The sequence below is a fragment of the Pogoniulus pusillus genome, chromosome Z, assembly GCF_015220805.1.
Source record: "Pogoniulus pusillus isolate bPogPus1 chromosome Z, bPogPus1.pri, whole genome shotgun sequence".
NCBI classification, from domain to species: domain Eukaryota; kingdom Metazoa; phylum Chordata; class Aves; order Piciformes; family Lybiidae; genus Pogoniulus; species Pogoniulus pusillus.
Genome location: NC_087309.1, coordinates 36,143,016 through 36,169,334, shown reverse-complemented (window position 1 = coordinate 36,169,334; position 26,319 = coordinate 36,143,016). Strand labels below are relative to the sequence as shown.

General features: G+C 46.2%; 1 long non-coding RNA gene across 1 annotated transcript; it reads right to left on the bottom strand.

Moving 5' to 3' along the window:
• Positions 1-22,076: 22,076 nt before the first annotated feature.
• LOC135173431 (uncharacterized) lies at positions 22,077-25,045 on the bottom strand. Its single transcript, XR_010301315.1, has 3 exons — positions 24,952-25,045; positions 23,651-23,757; positions 22,077-22,330 (listed from the first exon to the last, which is right to left on the bottom strand). It is a non-coding gene; the product is annotated as an uncharacterized LOC135173431 (long non-coding RNA).
• Positions 25,046-26,319: the final 1,274 nt, after the last annotated feature.

Genomic DNA, 26,319 nt, shown 5'->3' with positions numbered 1-26,319 from the left:
TTGAGGTGCTGGAACATGTCCAGAGAAGGGCAACAAAGCTGGTGAGGGGCCTGGAGCACAAATCCTATGAGGAGAGGTTGAGGGAGCTGGGCCTGTTTAGCCTGGAGAAGAGGAGGCTCAGGGGTGATCTTATTACTGTCTACAACTACCTGAAGGGAGGTTGTAGCCAGGTGGGGGGTGGCCTCTTCTCCCAGATAACCAGCAATAGAACAAGGGGACACAGTCTCAAGTTGTGCCAGGGGAGGTATAGGCTGGATATTAGGAAGAAGTTCTTCCCAGAGAGAGTGATTTCCCATTGGAATGGACTGCCCAGGGAGATGGTGGAGACACCGTCCCTGGAGGTGTTCAAGAAAAGACTGGATGAGGCACTTAGTGCCATGGTCTAGCTGACTGGATAGGGCTGGGTGCTAGGTTGGACTGGATGATCTTGGAGGTCTCTTCCAACCTGGTTGATTCTATGATTCTATGATTCTAAGGTTTGGTTTTAAGGCAACACATTGGATAATTTGTTTTCCCTGCCGAAGAAAATCTATGAGGATGTTCACCTGCTTGTATCACTTAATGTCATGAAATTAAATAGTCATCTGACAACCTGAATTACCACCTTTATAAGCAAAACCTGAGACCATATGGCTGTGTGCTTTTCTTCAGGGTGAGGATGCGTCACAGCCCAACACTAGTTTGAGTTACAGGAACTGCAATGGCATTTTTCTGCTGGTCTCTGATGTGGAGGGTGTGGTGATTAGACTAACAAGTCTCTGTTAAAGAAAGAAGAAGACAGAGATGACATTAAAAGACAAAAATCCAGTTGGGAAGCCTGAGTCACCTGAAAGATGTTAATGAAAATGAGGAAGAGTGAAAAGGGTCTAAAAGAAGATTACAAGAACCTCCTCTTCAAATTTGTCATATTTTAGAAAGCAGGAGCGTATACCAAAGAGAGATGTTGAGGGAGGTGTTCTAGAGGAAATTCAAATGGGTGATTTCATTCCTCGGCTATCTTCTTAAACCATTTTAATTACTATCTTTTATTACTACTGGAAGATTGTGTTAGGCCCGGCACCACCAGAACAACAGGAAGAAGAGGAGGAAGATGACATCCAAGGCTCCAAGGATCCACTCAGAGAGGTCAGGGAAGTTAGGAAGGAATACACAAGGGAATCAGGTGAGCCAATCCTAAGCTGGCTAGTGAGATGCCGTGGCATTGGTGCTAATGCTCTGCAGGTAGGAGACAAGTCTGCCAAGCAGCTGGGACCACTCACTAAGGAGAGTGGAGTGGACAAACACCTGGCAAGTCCTCTTGGTAGGGTTAGCTTGTGGACACGCCTTCTGTTGGCTGTGGCTATGAGATATCCTTCCCGAGATGATTTGCCATGGGCTGCCAAGAAGTGGAACACTGTTGAGCAGGGAATTAAACTTCTGAAGGAGTTTGCTGTGAAGGAAGTGCTTTATGGAGATCATGACACTCATGAGCCTGACGATATTCCTTTGGGAACAGGTCTCATGAAGAAGCTGATTAAGCTTGCTCCTTCATCCTATGCTAACATCTTGGCCAGTAAGTTCCTAGCAAGGAGTGATAATGGAAGATCTTTCACTGTTGGTGAATTCACTGACCAGCTCAGGCAGATAGAGGATAGCTTGTCACATTCTGGTATAATCTGTGCCATAAAGACTATGACTACAGAGCTTAAAGATGGTATTAGAGATGGCATCAAAGAGAGCATGAAAGAACTGAAGGAGGATCTTACAACCTCAATTTCACAGTATCACAGTATCACAGTATCACAGTATCACCAAGGTTGGAAGAGACCTCACAGATCATCAAGTCCAACCCTTTACCACAGTGCCCAAGGCTAGACCATGGCACCAAGTGACACATCCAACCTTGCCTTGAACTGCCCCAGGGATGACGACTCCACCACCTCCCCAGGCAGCCCATTCCAGTGCCCAATGACTCTCTCAGTGAAGAATTTTCTCCTCACCTCGAGCCGAAATTTCCCCTGGCGCAGCCTGAGGCTGTGTCCTCTTGTTCTGGAGCTGGCCACCTGAGAGAAGAGAGCAACCTCCTCCTGGCCACAACCACCCCTCAGGTAGTTGTAGACAGTAATAAGGTCACCCCTGAGCCTCCTCTTCTCCAGGCTAAACAACCCCAGCTCCCTCAGCCTCACCTCGTAGGGCTTGTGCTCGAGGCCTCTCACCAGCCTCATCGCCCTTCTCTGGACACGCTCAAGCATCTCAGTGTCCTTCCTAAACTGGGGGGCCCAGAACTGAACACAGTACTCGAGGTGTGGTCTGACCAGTGCAGAGTACAGGGGCAGAATGACCTCCCTGCTCCTGCTGGGAGATCTGGTAAAGGATACTATTCCTGCATCATCTGAATGGGTGCATGTTTCTGCAGTCAGGAACAGACGCCCACCTCCTGCAAGGCAATTCCAGCCCAGGAGGAGACAAATTCCACCCAGACAGCAGCAATCACGTGCGTCACTGTGGATACTTCTGCGTGACACATACGGGGAGAACATGAACAAGTGGGATGGTAAACCTACTTCAGCTCTTTCAAAGAGAGTCAGGGAACTGCAGAGTGGCAGAAACAGAGGCAGCAATGCCAGGAAAGTAGCTGTCACTTCAGCTCCCGAGAGCAACTGCAATTGTTCCAACAGTTGCAGTTCCTCTCACAACAACACCAATCATTGTGTACACCCTACATGCCATGTTCAGCATTAGGGGTGCCCTGCCTCCAGCCAGGAGGAGGAAAGGGATAGTGGAGAGAACCGAATCTATTGGAATGTATTCATTAGGTGGCCTGGCAGTTCAAGAGTTCGGAAATACAGGGCTTTAGTTGACACAGGTGCTCAGTGTACTTTATTGCCATCTAATTGCAAAGGGACAGAGTCCATTTCTATCTTTGGAATCACTGGTGGATCTCAAGAGTTAACTAAGATACAGGCTGAGATCAGTTTAACTGGTAAAGACTGGAAGACACATACTATTGTAACTGGTCCTGATGCGCCTTGCATTTTGGGAATTGACTTTTTGAGACAAGGTTGTTTCAAAGATCCTAAGGGTCATAAATGGGCTTTTGGAATAGCATCTGTAGAGATTGAGGACGATAAATTGAAGTTGTCCATTAGACCTGAACTTTCAGATGAATCTGCAGTTGTGGGACATCATGACATAGAGGACCTGGAAGTGCCAATTGCAACTCAAACTGTTCATCATAGGCAGTACAGAACTAACCGTGACTCTTTGTTGCCCATTCATCAGCTGATTCGTCAATTGGAGAGTCAGGCTGTCATCGAGAAAGCTCATTCACCTTTCAACAGTCCCATCTGGCCTGTGCGCAAACCTACGGGCGACTGGAGACTGACAGTTGACTTTCGTGCCCTCAACGAGGTGACGCCACCCATGAGTGCAGCTGTGCAGGACATGCTGGAGCTCCAGTACGAGCTGGAATCGAAGGAGGCTAAGTGGTATGCAACCATAGACATTGCTAATGCTTTCTTCTCTATTCCCATAGCAAAGGAGTGCAGGCCTCAGTTTGCATTCACCTGGAGAGGAATCCAGTACCAGTTCAATCGTTTGCCTCAGGGGTGGAAACACAGCTCAACCATCTGTCACTCAGTCATCCACAATGCACTGGAGAAAGGTAAAGCTCCAGAGCACATCCAGTACATCGACGACATCATTGTGTGGGGCCAAACTGCAGAGGAAGTCTTCGAGAAAGGTAACAAAATCATTGACATTCTGTTGCAAGCAGGTTTTGCCATTAAGAGAGACAAGGTCAAAGGACCTGCCAAAGAAATTCAGTTTCTGGGAGTGCGGTGGCAGGATGGTCGCCGTTACATTCCTCAGGATGTGATCAACAAAGTCTCTACCATGGCAGTTCCCACCAGTAAGAAGGACACACTTTCTTTTCTTGGTGTGGTGGGATTTTGGAGACTACACATTCCTGGTTTTAGTCAGATTGTCAAACCTCTGCATGATGTGACTCGTAAGAGAAACAATTTCGAGTGGGGACCTGAACAACAAGCAGCCTTTGATCAAATTAAGCGAGAAGTAGTCCATGCAGTGGGCTTGGGACCTGTGAGATCTGGTCCGGACATTAAGAACATTCTGTACACGGCTGCCAGTGACAATGGTCCAACTTGGAGTCTTTGGCAGAGAGCTCCAAATGAGACATGTGGTCGTCCTCTTGGTTTCTGGGGTCGGAGTTACAGAGGTTCAGAGACAAATTACACTGCAACTGAGAAAGAGATTCTAGCAGCCTATGAAGGAGTGAAAGCAGCTTCTGAAGTGATTGGAACTGAGTCACAATTGCTTTTAGCTCCTAGACTGCCAGTTCTAAACTGGATGTTCAAGGGCAAAGGTTCATCACCGCATCATGCCACAGATGCAACCTGGTCTAAATGGATGGCTTTGATAACCCAACGAGCACGAATGGGTAATCTTGATTGACCTGGTCTAGTGGAGGTGATCACCAACTGGCCGGAAGGCACAGACTGTTCCAAACCTCCAGAGGAGAAAATAACTCGTGCTGAGGAAGCTCCTCCCTATGGTGATCTCTCTGATCAGGAAAAGAGCTATGCTTTGTTCACAGATGGTTCCTGTCGTCTTGTTGGGAACAAGCGAATATGGAAGTCAGCGGTTTGGAGTCCAACCAGGAGAGTTACCGAAACGAAAGATGGAGAAGGAGAATCCAGTCAGTTCGCTGAGGTAAAAGCTATTCAACTTGCTCTTGATGTGGCTGAACGTGAGAATTGGCCTATCCTTTACCTCTACACCGTCTCATGGATGGTAGCCAATGCTCTATGGGGTTGGCTAAAGGACTGGAAGAAGAATGGTTGGCAGAGGAAAGGAAAGCCTATTTGGTGTGCTGATCTATGGCAGGACATTGATGCACGGCTGGAGAAAATTCCAGTGAAGGTGCGGCACATAGATGCACACATGCCTAAGAGCAGAGCCACTGAGGAACATCAACATAACCAGAAGGCAGACCAAGCTGCTAAGATTGCTCAAGCTGATACCAACTCTGAACTTGATAGGAAACACCAAGGTGAGCTGTTCTTAGCTCGGTGGGCCCATGACTCATCTGGACATCAAGGCAGAGATGGAAACATACCGATGGGCTCGCAATAGGTCAATTGACTTGTCCATGGACGCTATCACCCAAGTCATCTATGACTGTGACATTTGTGCTGCTATTAAGCAGGCTAAGCGAATCAAGCCCTTATGGTATGGTGATAGATGGTCAAAGTACAAGTATGGTGAAGCCTGGCAGATTGACTACATCACTTTACCTCGATCTCGTTCTGGCAAGCAGTATGTGCTAACAATGGTGGAAGCCAGCACTGGATGGTTGGAAACCTATCCAGTTCCACATGCTACTGCACGTAACACCATTGTTGGTTTGGAGAGACAAATCTTGTGGAGACATGGAACTCCAGAAAGAATCGAGTCAGACAATGGTACTCATTTCAAGAACAATCTTGTGAAAAACTGGGCCAAAGAGCATGGTATTGAATGGATCTATCACATACCCTACTATGCACCAGCTTCAGGGAAGATTGAGCGCTACAACAGTTTGCTGAAAACCACCCTAAAAGCCATGGGGGGTGGAACTCTGAAAAACTGGGACAAACATTTAGCACAAGCTACCTGGTTGGTAAATAGTAGAGGTTCAGTAAATAGAGCAGGACCTGCACAATCAGATTTGGTCCAAACAGTAGACGGTGATAAAGTTCCTGTTGTACGTGAGAAGAATCTGTTAGGGAAAACTGTTTGGGTATTTTCTCCTTCAGGCGAAGGGAAACCTGTCCGAGGGGTGGTATCTGCTGAAGGTCCTGGTCACACCTACTGGGTAATGCAGGAGAATGGTGAAATCCTGTGTGTGCCACAGAGAAATCTAACCTTAGCTGAGAGAGTCTCAATTCAGAGTGTATAATACAATCTGTTAGGAGTTTTCTGTTCTAGGTAACATCGGCGCCCAACACTGAGAGAATCTACGATAGAATCTACAGTACGTGAGCACGAACCCAACATCACCTGGGAGTCCCTGTTCTGAGCTTTTGAATCACCTACATCTGATTGAAGTGTGAACTGAACTTGTATATATTGTTTTAGTGTAAATATTGGTTTGGATTAGATTGGATAATTCTCAGCGATACTCTGAGCGAAGTAGACAAGGGGTGGATTGTGCTACTTTGAAGCAAGCTAGAATGTTTTGGTAAAAGAACTAGATAACGGGCAGTGAAATGAAAACAATTGATGTCAACTTCTCTCACAGTCTCGCTGAGAGCTCTGGGAAGAAGAAAGACTTTTTCTCCATTTTGTTTCTCACTCTTGCTTTTGCCTTAGACCTGGTCACATCTCATTAACCCTGCTCCTACTAACCTTGCTCCCTAACCTCTTGGCTGCACCTCTCTTCTTCCTGAGAACTGGGGTAAGGTTGAGAGGGCCGGGGGGAGGTGTTGGGGTGGTTTGAGAGCCCCTCCTGGGGACTCAGGTTTCTGGGAGGGGAGTTGTGCTTTTGTATTGTTTATCCTTTGTATATTTCTGTATATAATTGTATATAACTGTATCTATTGTAAATAGCTGCTTGTAAATTCTGCTAGCTGTAAATAAATTGCTTCATCTATATTCCCAGGGTCCGTCTGAGTTAGCTGGGGCAAATACAAAAGTGTGGGAGGGGCGGGGTAACCCCCAAACCATCACAATCTGTACCTGAGCTGTGGGTCTCAAGCAGAGCAGGATGGGAGCTGGCGTTACCAGGTCACTTCGTTACTGCATGGCTAGAGAGATCTGATGTAGCCATAGACAGTACTTCCACTGGGTCATATTGTTGACGCTGAAATGGTCATCAGGTTGTCTAACCTAGTGTGTGAGCTCAGTCTCAAACTATGAACCATAGTTTGGACTTCATGTTTTGAATGTGAATAATTCAATGCAGAGGAAGGGGGAAGCTCCTGGAGCTCTTTATTTCACAGCTGCACAAAATCAAGGGTACTCAGAGAGTTGGAGAGGTATGCCTCTTTATGGGCTTAGAACAGAAGTTTTTCTCCATGAGCATACACATATTCTGATTTCCCTTGATGTATAGAAGACTGTGTCGTCCAGAATTTTTGCTCTTAAAGGACCATAATTTTACATCTTGGTTTTGTATGAGGAAAAGTTGCATTCATACTGCGCTGCCAGCCTTTGTCCCCCATTTTGGCTCCCATTGTCTGCAGCAGAATACCACCTCTCCTTCCCAAACTATGGACTGTTGAAAATGAGCCTCGCAAGCTAGCTGTCTGGCAGTCCTATTCCAGAAATTAATTGTGTGGAGCTGGTATCCAAATAACCAGGCACACCATTCCTGTTCACATCTGATGTTCTTCCAAAGCAGAGTTTAGCCCTTCAGTTACACTGTCTTCATTTGTTTCTGCGTGGACAGCACACTTGAAATACTGTCTGCTACCAGCCTGCCCTCCACTTGGAGACCATTTTGCTTCCTGAGACTTTTGGGACAATATTTTAGGCTGTTCTGCTCCTCTCCCTTCCCAGGTAGGTGCTACTTTCCAGGTGTCACAAGTCACTGAGAAGCCCAAGACAGAGGGGCATTGTACATACGACAGCACCATACCACCCCTGCCTTAACTCAACATCATAAAATCCTTATTTTTGTGGACCTCTCGTTAAGCTATTGAGGAGAGGGAAAAAAAAAAAAAAGCTTCTCCTGCAGCAGTCTCTAAATGCTCTCACAGAGGACTCTGTCTCCCTCCAGTGACTGAGTACCTGCAGGGAACAGCTTTCTAAACTAGTTAAAATTAGGCAACTCAAGTGATTCTCCTCAGGATATAAAACTAGACCCAACCTGACCTCATCTCAGCTGACATTTTGTGTCTTGTGGGATGCAGATTTTCACAAGACACCCTACATTGAGCTTTCTAACTTGCTAAAATACATCTTTGAGGCATGACAGCAAGGCTGAGAGAGTTCTCTTTCACTCTACTGGTGGTCTCTCCTGTCCATTAAAGATGTACTCTTGGCAAGTACAGCTTTTCATCTCTGTCTTTTCCTCCCTCAAGGGAGACCCTTTTCAGTTTGCTTTTCTCTGTAAAGCTACTTATGTAAGCAAGAGTGTCTTTTTTCTTTTTCTTATCATTATCAGTATTGTTGTTGTTGATATTAGTAATACCAATAATTGTAATAAAAATAATAAATAATATATATACATTTATGTGCCTGACTCAGGCTTTTGTTTTCCACAGCATTCAGACAGTTTCTAGGCATGGTTTCTGATTTTCAGCTTCCACTAAAGGTGGACCTGTAGATTTGTGAACACGAGACGGTGTCCTGATTGTGAGAGACCATTCCTGATCTGTACAATCACTGTGAAATGTTCTTTCTGCGCACACTAATTCCTTACTACCATTTTAGAATAGTCTTTTCCCAGCAGTCTTGAGTTGAGAATTACTGTTGCATTGCCTATAGATTCTGAACCTCTGCAAGGTTATTGCTTTTCAAATGAAACACCACTCTGCAGGTGGTTGCAACTGTTATCTCATGATGCATGACTTTGCACTTGAGTTGCATGTACTAGAAAATTCTTTGACTAGCATAGACTAGCTACAAACCCATAACAGGCTGTATGACTCCCCTGTAACCTTTTTTCTCTCTTGCCCAGAGCTTATATTATCTGCAAATATTGCCAGCTGTGTCTTTTAATTGGGTTTCAGATAATTAATAAAATATTGGAAAAGGATGAAGTCATCAATCAGCCAATGGGAATGCTGTCAAGAAAACATTTATCTGACAGTCTTTCCACTAATGTAAATTTCTGTAAGTCTCCTGGTTGACCAATCCCCAGTCCATAATAATGTCATCATCACTGATAGCCTGATGGTCTTCAGTCAGCCTGTCATGCATTGCTAAATCAAACAGACCTATACACTGACTCTTATTATGAAATAACCCAATTATTTCATTATAACTAAACTCATATTTCTTTGGTTAAAAGTTGTTTTTTTTAAAAAAAAAGCTGTTGACTTGGCACTAGTTTGCCCTTTCATCCTTCAGTTTCTTCATCGCATAGAGAATCATCCAGGTTGGAGGAGACCTCCAAGATCATCTAGTCCAACCTATCACACAGCCCTGTCCAACCAACTATACCATGGCACTAAGTGTCTCAGCCTCTGCAGGGCTTTCCTACCTTCCAACCGATCAACACCTGCTCCTAGCTTGGTGTCATCTGCAAACTTACTGGTCATCAATTAGTCTCTTCACTATGCTGTCTCAGGTTGATGATAAATTATTTATCTCCTGAGTAATATGATGTTATTAAAAAAAATAGAGCTATACAGAAAGAAACTTTCACATGAGTGACTCAAAACTGTTCTTGGTGAAAGTTTTCCTAAACACTGCTTTAAATATGATAAACTTGCCTACATTTTGATTGTCTCTTGAAAATTGTGGTCTGTATTTGCTATTTTAAAATCAACTTTATGAGAGACCTTATGCCTGTGACTATTGCAATTACTGAGTGGTGAAACTGCAACATTCATCAATAAAACCCTGAAAACACAAAGAATTGGAAGATTGTGCTAAGAGAGATTCTGCTGATGGGACAAGCAGATGGCTCTTTGCATTGCTCAACACTCAAGAGACATAATCCTGCTCCTATTTTTTGTCAACACAAGGTTGGATTAGGAAAGCCAGACATTTAGAATCATAAAATCATGAGCTGTCATGACTGGAGGGGACTTTAAGTATCATCTGGCTGGATGGCAGAGCTCAGAGAGTGGTGGTGAATGGTGCCACATCCAGTTGGCAGCCAGTCACTAGTGGTGTTCCCCAAGGATCAGTGCTGGGCCCAGTCCTGTTCAATATCTTTATTGATGACCTGGACGAGGGCATTGAGTCCAGCATCAGTAAGTTTGCAGATGACACCAAGCTGGGAGCAGGTGTTGATCTGTTGGAAGGTAGGAGAGCCCTGCAGAGGGACCTGGACAGGCTGGATGGGTGGGCAGAGGCCAATAGGATGAGATTTAACAAGGCCAAGTGCAGGGTTCTACACTTCGGCCACAATAACCCCAAGCAGCGCTATAGGCTGGGAACTGAGTGGCTGGAGAGCAGCCAGGAGGAAAGGGACCTGGGGGTACTGATAGATAGTAAGCTGAAGATGAGCCAGCAGTGTGCCCAGGTGGCCAAGAGAGCCAATGACATCCTGGCCTGCAACAGGAACAGTGTGGCCAATAGGACAAGGGAGGTTATTCTTCCCCTGTACTCAGCACTGGTCAGGCCACACCTTGAGTATTGTGTCCAGTTCTGGGCCCCTCAATTCAAGAGAGATGTTGAGGTGCTGGAACATGTCCAGAGAAGGGCGACAAAGCTGGTGAGGGTCCTGGAGCACAAACCCTATGAGGAGAGGCTGAGGGAGCTGGGGTTGTTTAGCCTGGAGAAGAGGAGGCTCAGGGGTGATCTTATTACTGTCTACAACTACCTGAAGGGGCATTGTAGCCAGGTGGGGGGTGGCCTCTTCTCCCAGGCAACCAGCAATAGAACAAGGGGACACAGTCTCAAGTTGTGCCAGGGTAGGTATAGGCTGGATATTAGGAAGAAGTTCTTCCCAGAGAGAGTGATTTCCCACTGGAATGGGCTGCCCAGGGAGGTGGTGGAGTCACTGTCCCTGGGGGTCTTCAAGAAAAGACTGGATGAGGCACTTAGTGCCATGGTCTAGCTGACTGCATAGGGCTGGGTGCTAGGTTGGACTGGATGATCTTGGAGGTCTCTTCCAACCTGGTTGATTCTATGATTCTGTGATTCTATCTGGTGCTAGTCTTCCCGCCATGGACAGGGACACCTCACATTAGAGCAGGTTGCTCAGAGCCAAATCCAGCGTTGGGATTTTCACCACCTCCCTGGGCAACCTGTTCTAGTGTCTCACCATCCTCACGGTACAGAACTTCTTCCTAACATCAAATTTGAATCTAGCCACTTGTAACTTTCACAGGATCACAGAGGAACACATCCAGACAGGCCTTGAAAGGCTCCAGAGAAGGAGACTCCACAACCTCTCTGTGGAGCCTATTCCAGTGCTCTGTGACCCTTACAGTCAAGAAGTTCACCTTTGTGTTGAGGTGGAACCTCTTTTACTGCAATTTACACCCATTGCTCCTTGTCCTATGCCAGGGACCAAGTGAGCAGAGCCTGTCCCCCTGCTCCTGGCCAGCCTTCAGATACTTATAAACATTTATGAAATCCTCTCTACGTCTTCTTTTTTCCAGACTAAAAAGTTCCACGTCTCTCAGCCTCTCCTCATAAACCATGGCCTCCAGTCCCCTAATCATCCTCATAGCCCTCCTCTGGACCCTCTCCAGCATATCCCTGTCCCTCCTAAACTGTGGACCCCAAAACTGAACACAGTATTCAAGATGAGGTCTCACCAGGGCAGAGTAGAGGGGGAGGAGAACCTCCCTTGATCTGCTGGACACACTCTTCCTAATACACCCCAGGATCCCATTGGCCTTCTTGGCCACTGTGCTAGTTTGAAGCAAGCTGGAATGTTTTGGTGAAAAGAATGATAATGGGCTGTGAAAAGGAAAACAATTGTGATGTCAACTTCTCTCGTAGTCCCGCTGAGAAGTCTGGGAACAAGAAAGTAAACATTAGACAATATTCTCCATTTTGTTCTCACTCTGCCTTTGAGCTTCAGACCAAGCCACATCTCCTTAACCTCACTGCCACTAACCTTCCTTCTTATCCTCTTGGCTGCACCTTTATTTCTTTCTGAGAACTGGGGTAAGGTTGAGAGGGGCCGGGGAAGGTGCAGGGGTGGTTTGAGAGCCCTTCCTGGGGTCTCAGGTTTCTGGGAGGGGAGTTGTGCTTCTGTATTACTTATCCTTTGTATATTTCTGTTTATAACTGTATATATTGTAAATAGCTGCTTGTATATTGTGCTGCTTGTAAATAAATAGCTTCATTTATATTCCATGAGGCCTTCTGAGTTAGCTGGGGCAATTCCAAAGGTGGTGGTGGGGGGGGGGGGGGGGTAAGTAGGAGCCCAAACCATCACAGCCACAAGGGCACATTGCTGTGCCATGGGTAACTTGTTATCCACCAGGACCCCCAGGTCCCTCTCCACAGGACTGCTTTCCAGCAGATCACCTCCCAGCCTGTACTGGTGCAGTTTATTATCCCTCCCCAGATGCAGGACTCTGCACTTGTCCTTGTCGAACTTCACCTGGTTCCTCTGTGCCCAGCTCTCCGGCCTGCCCAGGGCTCTCTGGATGGCCACGCAGCCTTCAGCTGTACTAGCCAAGCCTCCCAACTTGGTGTCATCAGCAAACTTGCCGAGCAGGCACATCAATGTTATTTATGAAGATGTTGAACAGGACTGGACCCAGCACTGATTCTTGGTGGGCACTACTAGCCACAGCTCTCCAAGTGGACCTAGCAGCATTTCTGAACTCTATCTTGTAACCAGCTCCTAATCATAGAATAGAATCATAGAATCAACCAGGTTGGAAGAGACCTCCAAGATCATCGAGTCCAACCTATCACCCAGCCCTAGACAGTCAACTAGACCATGGCACTGAGTGCCTCATCCAGTCTTTTCTTGAAGACCCCCAGGGACGGTGCCTCCACCACCTCCCTGGGCAGCCCATTCCAATGGGAAATCACTCTCTCTGGGAAGAACTTCTTCCTAACATCCAACCTATACCTACCCTGGCACAACTTGAGACTGTGTCCCCTTGTTTTATTGCTGGTTACCTGGGAGAAGAGGCCAACCCCCACCTGGCTACAATGTCCCTTCAGGTAGTTGTAGACAGTAATAAGATCACCCCTGAGCCTCCTCTTCTCCAGGCTAAACAGGCCCAGTTCCCTCAACCTCTCCCCATAGGATTTGTGTTCCAGGCCCCTCACCATCTTTGTTGCCCTTCTCTGGACATGCTCCAGCACCTCAACATCTTTCTTGAATTGAGGGGCCCAGAACTGGACACAGTACTCAAGGTGTGGCCTGACCAGTGCTGAGTACAGGGGCAGAATAACCTCCCTTGTCCTACTGGCCACACTGTTCCTGATGCAGGCCAGGATGCCATTGGCTCTCTTGGCCACCTGGGCACACTGCTGGCTCATCTTCACCTTACTATCTATCAGTACCCCCAGGTCCCTTTCCTCCTGGCTGCTCTCCAGCCACTCAGTCCCCAGCCTGTAGCACTGCTTGGGGTTATTGTGGCCGAAGTGCAGAACCCTGCACTTGGCCTTGTTAAATCTCATCCTATTGGCCTCTGCCCACCCATCCAGCCTGTCCAGGTCCCTCTGCAGGGCTCTCCTACCTTCCAACAGATCAACACCTGCTCCCAGCTTGGTGTCATCTGCAAACTTACTGATGCTGGACTCAATGCCCTCGTCCAGGTCATCAATAAAGATATTGAACAGGACTGGGCCCAGCACTGATCCTTGGGGAACACCACTAGTGACTGGCTGCCAACTGGATGTGGCACCATTCACCACCACTCTCTGAGCTCTGCCATCCAGCCAGTTCTTGATCCAGCACAGAGTGAATCTGTCCAAACCATGAGCTGCCAGCTTGGCTAGGAGCTTCTTGTGGCAGATGGTGTCAAAGGCTTTGCTGAAGTCCAAGTAGACTACATCCACAGCCTTCCCCACATTCACCAGGCAGGTAACCTGATCATAAAAGGAGATCAGGTTGGTGAGGCAGGACCTGCCCTTCCTAAACCCATGCTGGCTGGGCCTGATCCCTTGGCTATCCTGTAGGTGCTTTGTGATGGCACCCAAGATGACCTGTTCCATGACCTTGCCTGGCACTGAGGTCAGGCTGACAGGTCTGTAGTTTTCTGGCTCCTCCTTACGACCCTTCTTGTGTATGGGAATCACATTGGCCAGCTTCCAGTCTTCAGGGACCTCTCCAGTGAGCCAGGACTGCTGATAAATGATGGAGAGTGGCTTGGCCAGCTCAGCTGCCAGCTCTCTCAGCACCCTAGGGTGGATCCCATCCGGTCCCATGGACTTGTGAGGATCCAAGTGACTTAGCAGATCCCTTACTGCTTCCTCATGGATTAGAGGGGGACTGTATTGGTCCCTGACTCCATCCACCACTTCAGGAGTCCAGCTGTCCTGGAGACAACCTGTCCCACTAGTGAAGATTGAGGCAAAGAAGGTGTTAAGCACCTCTGCCTTTTCCTCATCCTTTGTCACTATGTTCCCCTCTCTATCTAGTAAGGACTGGAGGTTGTCCTTGCCCCTTCTCTTGCCATTCATATATTTAAAGAAACACTTTTTATTTTCCTTGACAGCCGTGGCCAGCCTGAGCTCCAAGTGGGCTTTTGCCTCTCTAATTTTTCCTCTACAAGACCTAGCAACCTCCTTGAACTTTTCCTGGGACACCTCCCCTCTTTTCCAAAGGTGATACACTCTCTTTTTAATCTTTAATTCCTTCAGCAGCTCCCTGCCCATCCAGCCTGGCTGCCTCCCTCGTCAGCTCATCTTCCGGCTCAGTGGCACTGCCTGCTCCTGTGCCTTCAGGAGTTCTTTCTTGAAGCAGGTCCAACCTTCCTGGACTCCTTTGTTTCTAAGGGCTATTTCCCAAGGAACTTTCTGAATTAGTTCCTTAAATAGGCTGAAGTCTGCCCTTCGGAAGTCCAGTGTGGAGGTTCTGTTGATGCCCCTCCTGGTTTCTCCATGGATTGAAAACTCTCTAATTTCATGGTCACTGGACCCCAGGCAGCCTCCAACCACCACATCCCCTACCAGCCCCTCTCTATTTGTGAGCAGCAGGTCAAGCAGGGCTTACCCCTGGTAGGCTCACGTAACAGCTGGGATAGGAAGTTGTCTTCCACACATTGCAGAAACCTTCTAGACTGCTTCTTCTCTGTAGTGTTTAAGTCCCAGCAGATGTCTGGTAGGTAATCCACTTCACTGATTGTTCCTCCATCTCACACTTCCTCAGCTTGCTCACTAAAATGTCATGGGAGATGGTGTCAAGGTCTTGCTAAGGTCAAGGTAGACTATATCCACTGTAGTGGAGCTTTGCTCCATTTCCCCCAGTCTTATCACTACCTGACTCCCTAAAAAGTCCCTCATCATCTTTCCTGTAGGCCCCCTTCAGATACTGCCAGGCCACAATAAGGTCTCCTTGGAGCCTTCCTCAGACTGAATAACCCCAACTCTCTCAGTCTGTCTCCATAAGAGAGGTGCTCCAGACCTCTAATCATCCTCATGTCCCTTATCTGGACATGTTCCAGCATGTCCATATCTTTCTTGTAAAAGGGGCTCCAGAACTAGATGCAGTACTACAGGTGGCATCTCACCAGAGTGGAGTAGAGGGGGAGAATCACCTCTCTTGACTTGCTGGCACACTTCTCTTGATGAAAAATGCATGAATGCATGTTGGGGAGGGGGATTTCTCTATTCCTCCCTTATTAGGGGGAGGTGAGAAATTCATTTGAGGTGGTATTAATTTTTTATTTTAAAATATTTATTAAAATCAATATTTACAAATTTGCCATCCCCCAACCACTGAATAGTTCTTTTGTGCAAATTTATGAAAACAATTAGGATATGATGTATGTACAGGGATTTGAATCAAATTATCAACTATAGACAGAGAGAGATTTCCCTTAGGCTTAATTCCTCTTAACAACTATGCTGTCTGCCCAGCAGGGGCTGAAAGCTGTGTCTGATCTAAGGCAGAGATAACTTCTTTTACAAAGGAATCAAAGCTTATTTAGAAGTGTTACCCTTAATTAATAATCACCCTCCCGGGATTGTGTCACAGCATGTGCCCAGTGTGTCCGGGTCTTTGTGAGGCTGGAATCTTCCCAGATTGCAAGGGAAAATAAGTGTTCCCAGTCTCTGGGGTGAACAGGATTTCTCTAACCTTCTCTCCTGGTGTGAGGTGGTCTCTGCCTCGATGTTGCTGGTCTTCTGAATGCTGCGTATCCAGGGATGGTCAGCTGGCAGGATTCCAGGAACAGGAGAAGGATTTGTCAGTGCAGCTTCTGGCACAGTTGTCTGTACAGCTAGCAGGCTGTGCTCGTGGGTTTGCAGACAATCTGGAAGGTCTGCTGACCTGGTACTCCAGGCTATAGCAGTGGGCATGCAATGTGTGCCAGGCTGCAGGGAGACAGAGCTCCGTGGATAATTCAAGATAGCAGGCCAGTATGTACGGCTGCTTTAGGCTTAGGGGCTATTGGCTCCCCATATGTATCAAGTGCAGGCATGAATGTGCTCTGCTTCCAAAGGTACGCAGACAGGTTAACTGTGCCTTGAGATCAATGCAAGAGGGCTGAGCCTCAGTGAGTATGCAAGTGAGGGCCAGATCCTATGTCTAGGCCTTGCAAGCAGGTCAGAGCTGCTATGTGGATCAGAGAGCTGAGTCAGAACAGCTAAGTCTGAACCTCTGAACACGTGGTGCTCCTTTGCACCCCTCTTTATAGACTCTGGGCTGAGATTCGTGGCCCTTTTGGCCATCTAAAGTGACCAATCAGGTTGGCAGTAAGCCAAACCTTACCTTAATAGGCAGGAGCTGTTTGTCTGGACCCTCCCAAATATAGGCATCACCTGGGCAGACCCCAGGGATACCCAGACTGGGGGTGTGTGTGTCACACAATCTGTTTACTACCATGGGTCCTGGCAGAAAAGCATGTCCAGGCATGTAGAGGCATAGGGAAGCCTCTGTTTTGAGGCTGCAGCCCCTCCACCACAATGCATCACCCCAACTTACCTTCTGCAAGCACAGTTTCCTTGAGAAAATAACCACATCAATGAACTTTTTAGGCTCAAAGGTCAATTATTAGTGCTCAACAGATATACATATAAAATCTGACATCTTCTTAAAAATGTATGTTAATATAGAGAGCCTTCACTGACCTGAGTGAAGAACAGCAGTTTTAACACTCAATATGTGCAATTCCAATGTTATTTTTTCTCTTTTACAAAGAAGCAAGGCTACACAAAGTGATATCATATGCAGTTAGGTTTATCTTCTCAGTCCATCTTTGATCTTATGATTGAAAACCAAGATGTAATTGCTTTGACAGGGGTGTGATACTAGATGATCTTCCGAGGTCCCTTCCAGCCCCTGACATTGTGTCAATCTGTGATTCTGTGACGTTCTGTGGTGAACTAACCTACATATAAAAGTCAGAGTGCAAACAAAACCTATTTCTATTACTCTAATCCACACAAATCAGTGAGTTTTGTTGCTAACATGTCACTGAGCAACCACAGAGTTGTATAAAATGGTTTGGATTTGAAGAGACTCTGAAGATCATCTAGTTTCAACCCCGTTGCAATTGAATAATAATTGCCTTTCTTTCTTCTTTTTATTCAATGTGTAACTAACAGTAAACACTGGGGGGGGAAGTCTGTGTAATTTATAATCATAGAGTAACAGAACCATTGAATTGTTTTGATTGGAAGATATTTTAAAGATAATCGAGTCCAGTTGTTAAGCCAGCACTGCCATGTCCACCACTAAACGATATCCCTCAGCACAAGGTCTATTTCAACTCTTCCAGGGATGAAGACTCCACCACTGCACTGGGCAGCTTTACAACCCTTTCAAGGGGTGGGGGGGGGGAATCACAATGTCCACTCCAAACCTGCCCTTGTCACAACCTGGGGCTATTTCCTCTTGTTCTATTGCTTGTTCCTTGGGAGAAGACACTGGCCCCTACCACTCTACAACCTCCTTTCAGTGAGTTGTAGAAAGCAATGTGATCTGCCCTCAGCCTCCTCTTCTCCAATCTAAATAATCTCAGTTCCCTCAACCATTCCTTGTAAGACTCAAGGGATGAGGCCAGCAGCAGCACTTTGGGTTCTTTGACCATGGGGAAACTTTTGCTGAGCCAGACCTGCTCAATCCTGATGGGGTGCAGTTGTCTAGGAGGGGCAGGAGAGTCCTGGCACTGGAGTTGGCAGGGCTCATTAGGCAGGCTTTAAACTAGATCTGAAGGGGGTGGGTGAGGCAATTACTCTCTCTGAGAAGGAGAGAGTAGGAAGGAAACTAGGGACAACTGGGGAATCGAGAGCCCAGCTGAAGTGCATCTACACCAATGCACACAGCTTGGGTAACAAGCAGGAGGAATTGGAAGTCCTGGTCCACCAGGGTGACTATGATATAGTTGCCATTTCAGAAACTTGGTGGGATGACAGGCATGACTGGAGTGCTATACTGGGGGGATACAGCCTCTTCAGGAGAGATAGGCAAGGGAGAAGAGGAGGAGGGGTGGCCCTGTATATTAGGGAGTCACTCCATGCCACTGAGCTTGAGGTGAGGGATGAAGGGGTTGAGAGCTTGTGGGTTAAAATCAGAGGGAGGACTAATAAATCTGACATCCTGGTTGGAGTCTGTTATAGACCACCCAACCAGGATCAGGAAACAGATGAGATATTTTACAAACAGTTGGAGGCTGTCTCAAGATCATCAGATCTTGTTCTTGTGGGTGACTTTAACCTGTCAGATATCTGCTAGGAACTTAATTCAGCAGAGATGAGGCAGTCCAGAAGATTTCTAGAGCACATGGAGGACAGCTTCATGACCCAGCTGTTAAGTGAGCCGACTAGGGGTCAAGCTCAGCTTGACCTGCTGCTCTCCAACAAAGAATGGCTGATAGGAGATGTGACAGTGGGAGGCTGCCTGGGGTGTAGTGATCATGAGTTAGTGGAGTTTTCAATATGCAGGGAGATAGGGAGGCACTACAACAAAACCCACACCTTGGACTTCCAGAGGGCAGGCTTCAATTTGTTCAAGAAACTTATTTGCAAAGTCCCCTGGGCAGCAGTCCTTGAGAACAAAGGGGTCCAGGATGGTTGGACCTACTTTAAACAGGAGCTTTGGAAGACACAGGAGCTGGCATTTCCCATGTGCCGAAAGATGAGCCGGCGGGGAAGGCGACCAGCCTGGATGAGCAAACAGCTCCTGAAGGAATTGGGGGAAAAAAAGAGGGTGTATCACCTCTGGAAGGAGGGGAAGGCTTCTCCTGACGTGTTTAAGGAGGTATCCAGATTATGCAGGAGAAAAATTAGAGAGGCTAAGGCCCAGCTAGAAGTTAGGCTGCCACCTCTGTGAAAGATAATAAAAAGCACTTTTATAAATTTATCAATGCTAAAAAGAAGGGCAAGAAGAGCCTCCACTGCTTACTGGGCCAGGAGGGGAACATTATAACTGATGACAAGGAAAAGGCTGAGGTCCTGAATGCCTTCTTCGCCTCAATTTTCAACAGTAAGGAGGGAGAAGTTATGGGCAAGTGGCCTCTAGAAGTGAGGGATGGGGTCAGGGAGCGGTGTGTTGCCCTGGAAATTCATGAGGAATTAGTTCAGGACCTGCTGAGCCATCTGGACACCCACAAGTCCATGGGACCAGATGGGATCCATCCCAGGGTGCTGAGAGAGCTGGCAGCTGAGCTGGCCAAGCCACTCTCCTTCATTTTCCATCAGTCCTGGCTCACCGGAGAGGTCCCAGGAGACTGGAAAATGACCAACGTGGTCCCCATCCACAAGAAGGGTCAGAAGGAGGAACCTGGGAAATATAGACCAGTCAGCCTGACCTCAGTGCCAGGGAAGCTGATGGAGCAGGTTATCTTGGGGGTGATAAGAGCACACCTGAGGGATGGCAAAGAGCTCAGGTCCAGCCAGCATGGGTTTAGGAAGGGCAGATCCTGCCTCTCCAACCTGATCTCCTTCTATGATCAGGTGACCCACTTGGTGGATGTGGGGAGGCCTGTGGATGTGGTCTATCTGGACTTCAGCAAGGCCTTTGACACTGTCCCCCACAGCAAGATGCAGGTTAAGCTGTCAGCCCATGGCTTGGATGGCAACACTCTGTGCTGGGTTAGGAACTGGCTGGAGGGCCGGACCCAGAGAGTGGTGGTGAATGGTGCCACATCCAGCTGGCGGCCAGTCACTAGTGGTGTCCCTCAGGGATCAGTGCTGGGCCCCATCCTCTTTAACATCTTCATAGATGATCTGGATGAGGGCATGGAGTCAGTCATCAGCAAGTTTGCAGATGACACTAAGCTGGGGGCAGATGTGGCTGGGTGGAGGGCAGAAGGGCTCTGCAGCGGGACCTTGACCGCCTGGACAGATGGGCAGAGTCCAATGGAATGGTATTCAATAGCTCCAAGTGCAGAGTGCTGCACTTTGGCCACAACAACCCCATGCAGAGATACAGGCTGGGGTCGGAGTGGCTGGAGAGCAGCCAGACAGAGAGGGATCTGGGGGTACTGATTCATACCCGCCTGAACATGAGCCAGCAGTGTGCCCAGGTGGTCAGGAGAGCCAATGGCATCCTGGCCTGCATCAGGAATGGTGTGGTCAGCAGGAGCAGGGAGGTCATTCTGCCCCTGTACTCTGCACTGGTTAGACCACACCTTGAGTGCTGTGTTCAGTTCTGGGACCCCCGGTTTAGGAGGGACATTGAGATGCTTGAGCGTGTCCAGAGAAGGGCGACGAGGCTGGTGAGAGGCCTTGAGCACAAGCCCTACGAGGAGAGGCTGAGGGAGCTGGGATTGTTTAGCCTGGAGAAGAGGAGGCTCAGGAGTGACCTTATTGCTGTCTACAACTACCTGAGGGGAGGTTGTGGCCAGGAGGAGGTTGCTCTCTTCTCTCAGGTGGCCAGCACCAGAACAAGAGGACACAGTCTCAAGCTACGCCAGGGGAAATTTAGGCTCGAAGTGAGGAGAAAGTTCTTCACTGAGAGAGTCATTGGACACTGAAATGGGCCATCCCTGGAGCTGTTCAAGGCAAGATTGGACGTGGCACTTGGTGCCATGGTCTAGCCTTGAGCTCTGTGGGGTTTGACTCAATGATCTGTGAGGTCTCTTCCAATCTTGGTGATACTGTGATACTTGTTCTCCAGACCCTTCGCCAGCTCCATCGCTCTTCTTTGGACACACTCCAGCACCTCAATGTCCTCTTTGGAGTGAGTGGCCCAAAGTGAACCCAATATTCAAGACATAACTTCACCAATACAGAGTTCAGAGGGACAATCACTGCCCTACTCATGGTGGCCACACTACTTCTGATCCAGGTCAAGATGTTGTTGGGCTTCTTCAATGAACATTCCCAGATCCTTGCCCACCAGGCAGCTTTGCACCCACTCTTTCCAAAACCTGTACAATTGCATGGGGTTTCTTATGATTCAAGCACAAGACCTTGCATTGGACCTTGTTGTTCCTCATATAATTGACCTTAACCATTAATCCAGCCTGTGCAGACCCCTTTTCAGAGCCTCCCTACTTTTAAAAAAAAAATCAACTTGCTCACCCAACTTGGAATAATCTACAAACTTACAGAGGGTGCCCTTGATCCCTTAATGTAGATCATTGATAAGGATACTAAAGAGAAATGGCCCCTGTTCCTGGGAACACCACTTGTGACTGGCCACCAATTGGTTAACTTCTTTAACTACCAATCTTTGGGCCAAACCATCCAGACAGGTTTTTATCCATCAAAGTGTCTATACATCCAAGCCATGAGTAGACAGCTTCTCCTGAAAGATGCTTTAGCTTCAGAGCAATGAGGTGGGTAGATACCGCTGGAAAAGGCAAGTTTACTTATAGTCTGAATGAAGACTATTATGTACATATCAGCATGAAGAGCTCATTGAGTTGGATGTAGCTGGAAAGACATTTTAAAGTCCCTCTGAGTGAGAAGTAGCCAGAGGATGTAGTGAGCTGAGAGATGAGATGTAAAAAGAAGGCAGGATTGTAGTGTTTAAGACAGGTAGATCATGGAGCATGTAATATAAATCACAGAATTCTTAAGGAAAAACCAGTCAGTGACTGAAGGCCAATTCAGCAGAGCGGGCAAGATGAATGTAGACTTAATTAGTTGAGGTGGGTAAAGGTGAGGAGGAAGACCATGAGCAGTTCATGTAAGAGGCCAGAATGGCAGATGCTTGTGATTTTACTTGGGACACAAAATCTGCATCATCTCCACATTCCACGCAAGCTGTGGACAACAGGAAAGAAATCTTGTGCTGAAAGCCAAACAAACATGTTATAATAACCTAACAGTAGCAAATGTGAGAATTAATGTTTGGACAATCCAGTGAGGGGATTGTTGTTGTTGTTTAATGAGTACAGTATGGTGGGAAGTAGTCTTTGTCACCAGCTCAGTACAATAAGAAAAGGAAGGGGAATCTGAAAATCCAATCATCAGCACCATCTAAGAAGAATGGAAAAGGTAAAAGATTGTTGAGGGGAAGTAAGAGTCAACACGTCACACACCTCTTTGGCAGCTTGGTGAAGAATGTTTTCAGATAGGCTGAGATGTCACCTTGCAAGTGGTTGGCTTGTCACAATTCGATCAGCAGTTTTGAGGCATCCTATAAAAGAGTGGGATACTGTTGAGGAGGGGGATTCTCAGTACCTATGCCTATTTGGTGGAGGAGAGAAATTAATTGGGGTGATATAAATTTTATATAAAAATATATATTTATTAAATTCAATATTCTGAACTCTCGCCACCCCCAACCACTGTATATTAATGTTAAAGTTCGTACACAATTATGAAAACAATTTAGGATAAAATATGTACAGGGATTTGTTCTTTAACTAACAAACATTCAAACTATAAACAGAGAGAGGAGTTTTCCCCACGGCTTAATGCCATTTGGGATCTTTATGCTATTTGCCCAGCAGAGTGGGCTGAAACTCTTTCTGCTCTATGGCAGAGGCAACTTATATTACAGAGGTATCGAAGCTTTTACTCACAATTCTTATCAGTTATTAATCACCTCCGGGGCTATGTCACAGCCTGTGCCTAGTGTCCAGACTTCAGGGGATCTCTACCTGCAGACTTGGAGGCTGGAATCTTCCCGGCTTGAGGGGAGAGGATAAATCTTCCCAGTTTCTGGGGAAATATTAGTTTTCTCTAACCTTTGTTCTCCTGGCGTGGGATGATCTCTGCCTTAGTGCTGATTACTTCTTCTGGGTGCTGTGTCCAGGGATTCTGAGCTGGCAGGATGTGAGGAGCAGGAGAATGGTTGTTCATGGCTTCAGGCCGTGTATGCAGACAATCCAAGGTCTGCTTCCTGGTTATCTCAGTGGTAGTGGTTTTTACCAGGCAATGATAAGCAGCAGGCATGCAAAGTGTGCACAGCTGCTGGGAGTCTGAGCTCTGTAGGTAAAGCAATGCAGGATGGTAGCATAAGCTTGCAGATGTGCACAGCTGGCTTAGGAGGCTATAGGCTCCTTATATATATATATATATTATGTGCAGGCTTAAATGAGCTCTGCATCTAAGGTACACAGGCAGGTAAGCTGTGAATGAGGCTCAGAGCTGTGTCTGAGCCGTGCAGGTGAGTCAGAGCTGAGCTGTGGGTAGGGTCAGAGCTGAGCACGTTGTTTACCTGTGCACCCTTATTTATTGAATGTGGGCTGAGATTAATGGCTCCTTTGGCCACTAGAATGACCAATCTGGTTGGCAGTCAGCCAAACCTTAACATAATAGGCAGAAGCTCTTGCCTGGACTTTCCCCAAATATGGGCATCACTTGGATTTACCCCAGGGAGACACGAGCTGGGTGTGTGGGGCTACACACTCTGTTTACAACCAGGAGTCCTGACAGAAAAACATGTCCAGGCATGCACAGGCATAAACAAGCCTCTTTTCGGGCCTACAGGCCCTCCACGACAGATACATACCCAGCTGGGTCATTTATTTTCATTGCTGAAGGGAATAAATGTCCACAACTCACTCAGTTTGCTTCTTCACCAGACCTCCTTGTAGCTGCGATCACTGCTGGAAACCCCTGCAAGAACCAAAACAGGCTGGGTTCGGCAATCAGACCCTGCTATTGAATCCCTCCAAATCACACAGAATTGTGTCACAATGCTAAATTTATCTAGTGAAGGAAAATCACTTCCCCTTTGCCAAAATTAAAACTATTTAAAAATATAAAATATTCTTCAGTGATGCCAAGGTAACTCTGTTCTTCATGCTAGACTCATTTTGAAATGTCGACGTCGACTGTTAAGGACAATGTGTGTGTAGCAGGAGATGTCTATGATTGTGAAAGGGGAAATGGCTTTCTCTAAATATTAGCTTTTCTTCTATTCTACTAAATAAAGTACAAAACAACCCATTTAACTCAGATCTGCCTTCTAGTACTGCTTCCTGTTACCATAGTGCACAAATTTCTTCCTGGGGAAAAAAATATATATAATACCACCGTTCTTGACCATCTGACTCTTTTCCCTTTGTAAGCACAAACTGTGGATAGAGTTTTATGGTTTATTCACTCTTTTCTACTTAACTGCTCTTTATTCCTCTAATTTTAAAGGCCAGGTTGTCTCTAGAAGCAGGTGAGGAAGCAAGTAGTCACTTTTGGGAAACTGGAAGAATTATCAGTTTGTTGTTAAAAATGCCTTTAAAAGCAGAAATATGTATTATCTAAGAGTAGGTGCTTTCTTCTGTTTATCTGTTCCAGATATTTGATAAAAATTATTTTATCTGGTGCAGAAAAAAAAAAATAGTTACAGAAAGTCTCAGCTGATAGTCCAGACAGTGATTAAGTACTGGGTTTTGTCCTTGCACATACTTGTAATTGTGAAGTATCAGAGAGTAGAAAAGACAACATAGTTGTAATATTGTTTTAAGTACTTCCTTCTATTGGAGATAATTCCATCAACAGAACTGTTCACCTCCTCACAGCTGAAATAACGAGTTATGAGTCAGTCTAGTAGACTCTCAGTTTTCCACTGAGTGTCATCCTCAGAGACAAACTGCTGCTTTCATCTTCTTCATAAAACCACAAAATACATGACCTGATTTTTGAAATGTGCACTTAATAAAATTTTAAGTCCTATAAATGTTTGCAAAGAGCGTGTTAACGTTGAAATCATTATGACTACGGTCTAGATCTGTACTTCTCATCTCTAGTGAGTGCAATGGATTGTACTTCAAGGACTGGTTTAGGGAAATTTAATGGAAGTCTTATAATTGCCTATGCTCCAAGCCAAGAGTCCTTGCTGCATTAAGAGAAGCAGTGATCTTACCAAATCACCTCTGGGTCAGAAAGTGAAGCTCTCAGGATGACAATATGCTATAAGAAAGAATTACAGCATGAGTGTTGTACAGAGCAGCAAAGCTAAAGGTGTCCGGACTCTAAATTTTAATCCTAAAATATAAAATATATCATCTCGGTACTGCTCAACATTTCTGAAATATAATTAATTTAGCACATAACAAAAACAACAGTAGTTGTGATGGTGTTAAGAGTTACAGTGACTCGAGGTGAGAAAGCGAATATCTACTCTGCACCCCAAGACTTTAAATTTTATTCTAATTATATAGAAAACCTTAGATTTCTCAAAACTATAACCAAGAACAGAAGGGAGGGAAGGTAGCTTCAAATACACCCTTTTGGCTTCTTATCGTCTAATATTTGCCTCCATTGGCTCTGTAGAGAGCAGGAGAAAAATACCTCATGTTACTTCTACCTCTTCTGATCTTTCTCTTTAAAAAGCACTTAACAGAGAACAGACTTTAAATTTTATTTTACTAATTGTCTGGTTTCTATTTGGCAAAATTATAAAACACACTTCAGGAGACGCAACTGAATATCTAACTATTTTATTTAACAACTACTATATGTTAACCCACAGAGAAAGACTGTTGTGCCCATGTCCATGGATGAAGAAAATTTTAATCCAGAAAATATTTTTTTATTTTAACAATCTTTAGGCAAGTGAAAGAGTATTTGGTTTCAAGTATTTATGGCTTTATGTCATGACACTTGGCTTTTAAATTATGTTTGCTGAATATTCAGATTTGTCTGAAAATTGAGATGAAACAAAAATCTCCAATATTTTAGGAAGAAGAACTATTTATTTCACATGCTTTGGTATGAGTAATAACAAGCAAAGCAGGAGGGCTCTGTGGAAAGTAAGGCCCAGCATCAGAAACAAGACCTCGATTCTTCATCACAGTCTCAAAGAAAGTGTCAGCTGGCACCTGAAATAGATGTTTTCTGCCAATGACCCAAACGTGGTGGTTTAATCTCAGCAGCAGCAGAACTCTGGCACATGGATTTACCTTCAAGGATTAATTTTCCCTTATGAAAGCAGGAGAAGGGGACCAATGCCAGGCACCCAGCAACAGAACAAGGGGACACAGTCTCAAGTTACGCCAGAGAAAGTATAGGCTGGATGTTAGGAGGAAGTTCTTCACAGAGAGAGTGATTTCCCATTGGAATGGGCTGCCCAGGGAGGTGGTGGAGGCACCATCCCTGGAGGTGTTGAAGAAAAGACTGGATGAGGCACTTAGTGCCATGGTCTAGTTGACTGGATAGGGCTGGGTGCTAGGTTGGACT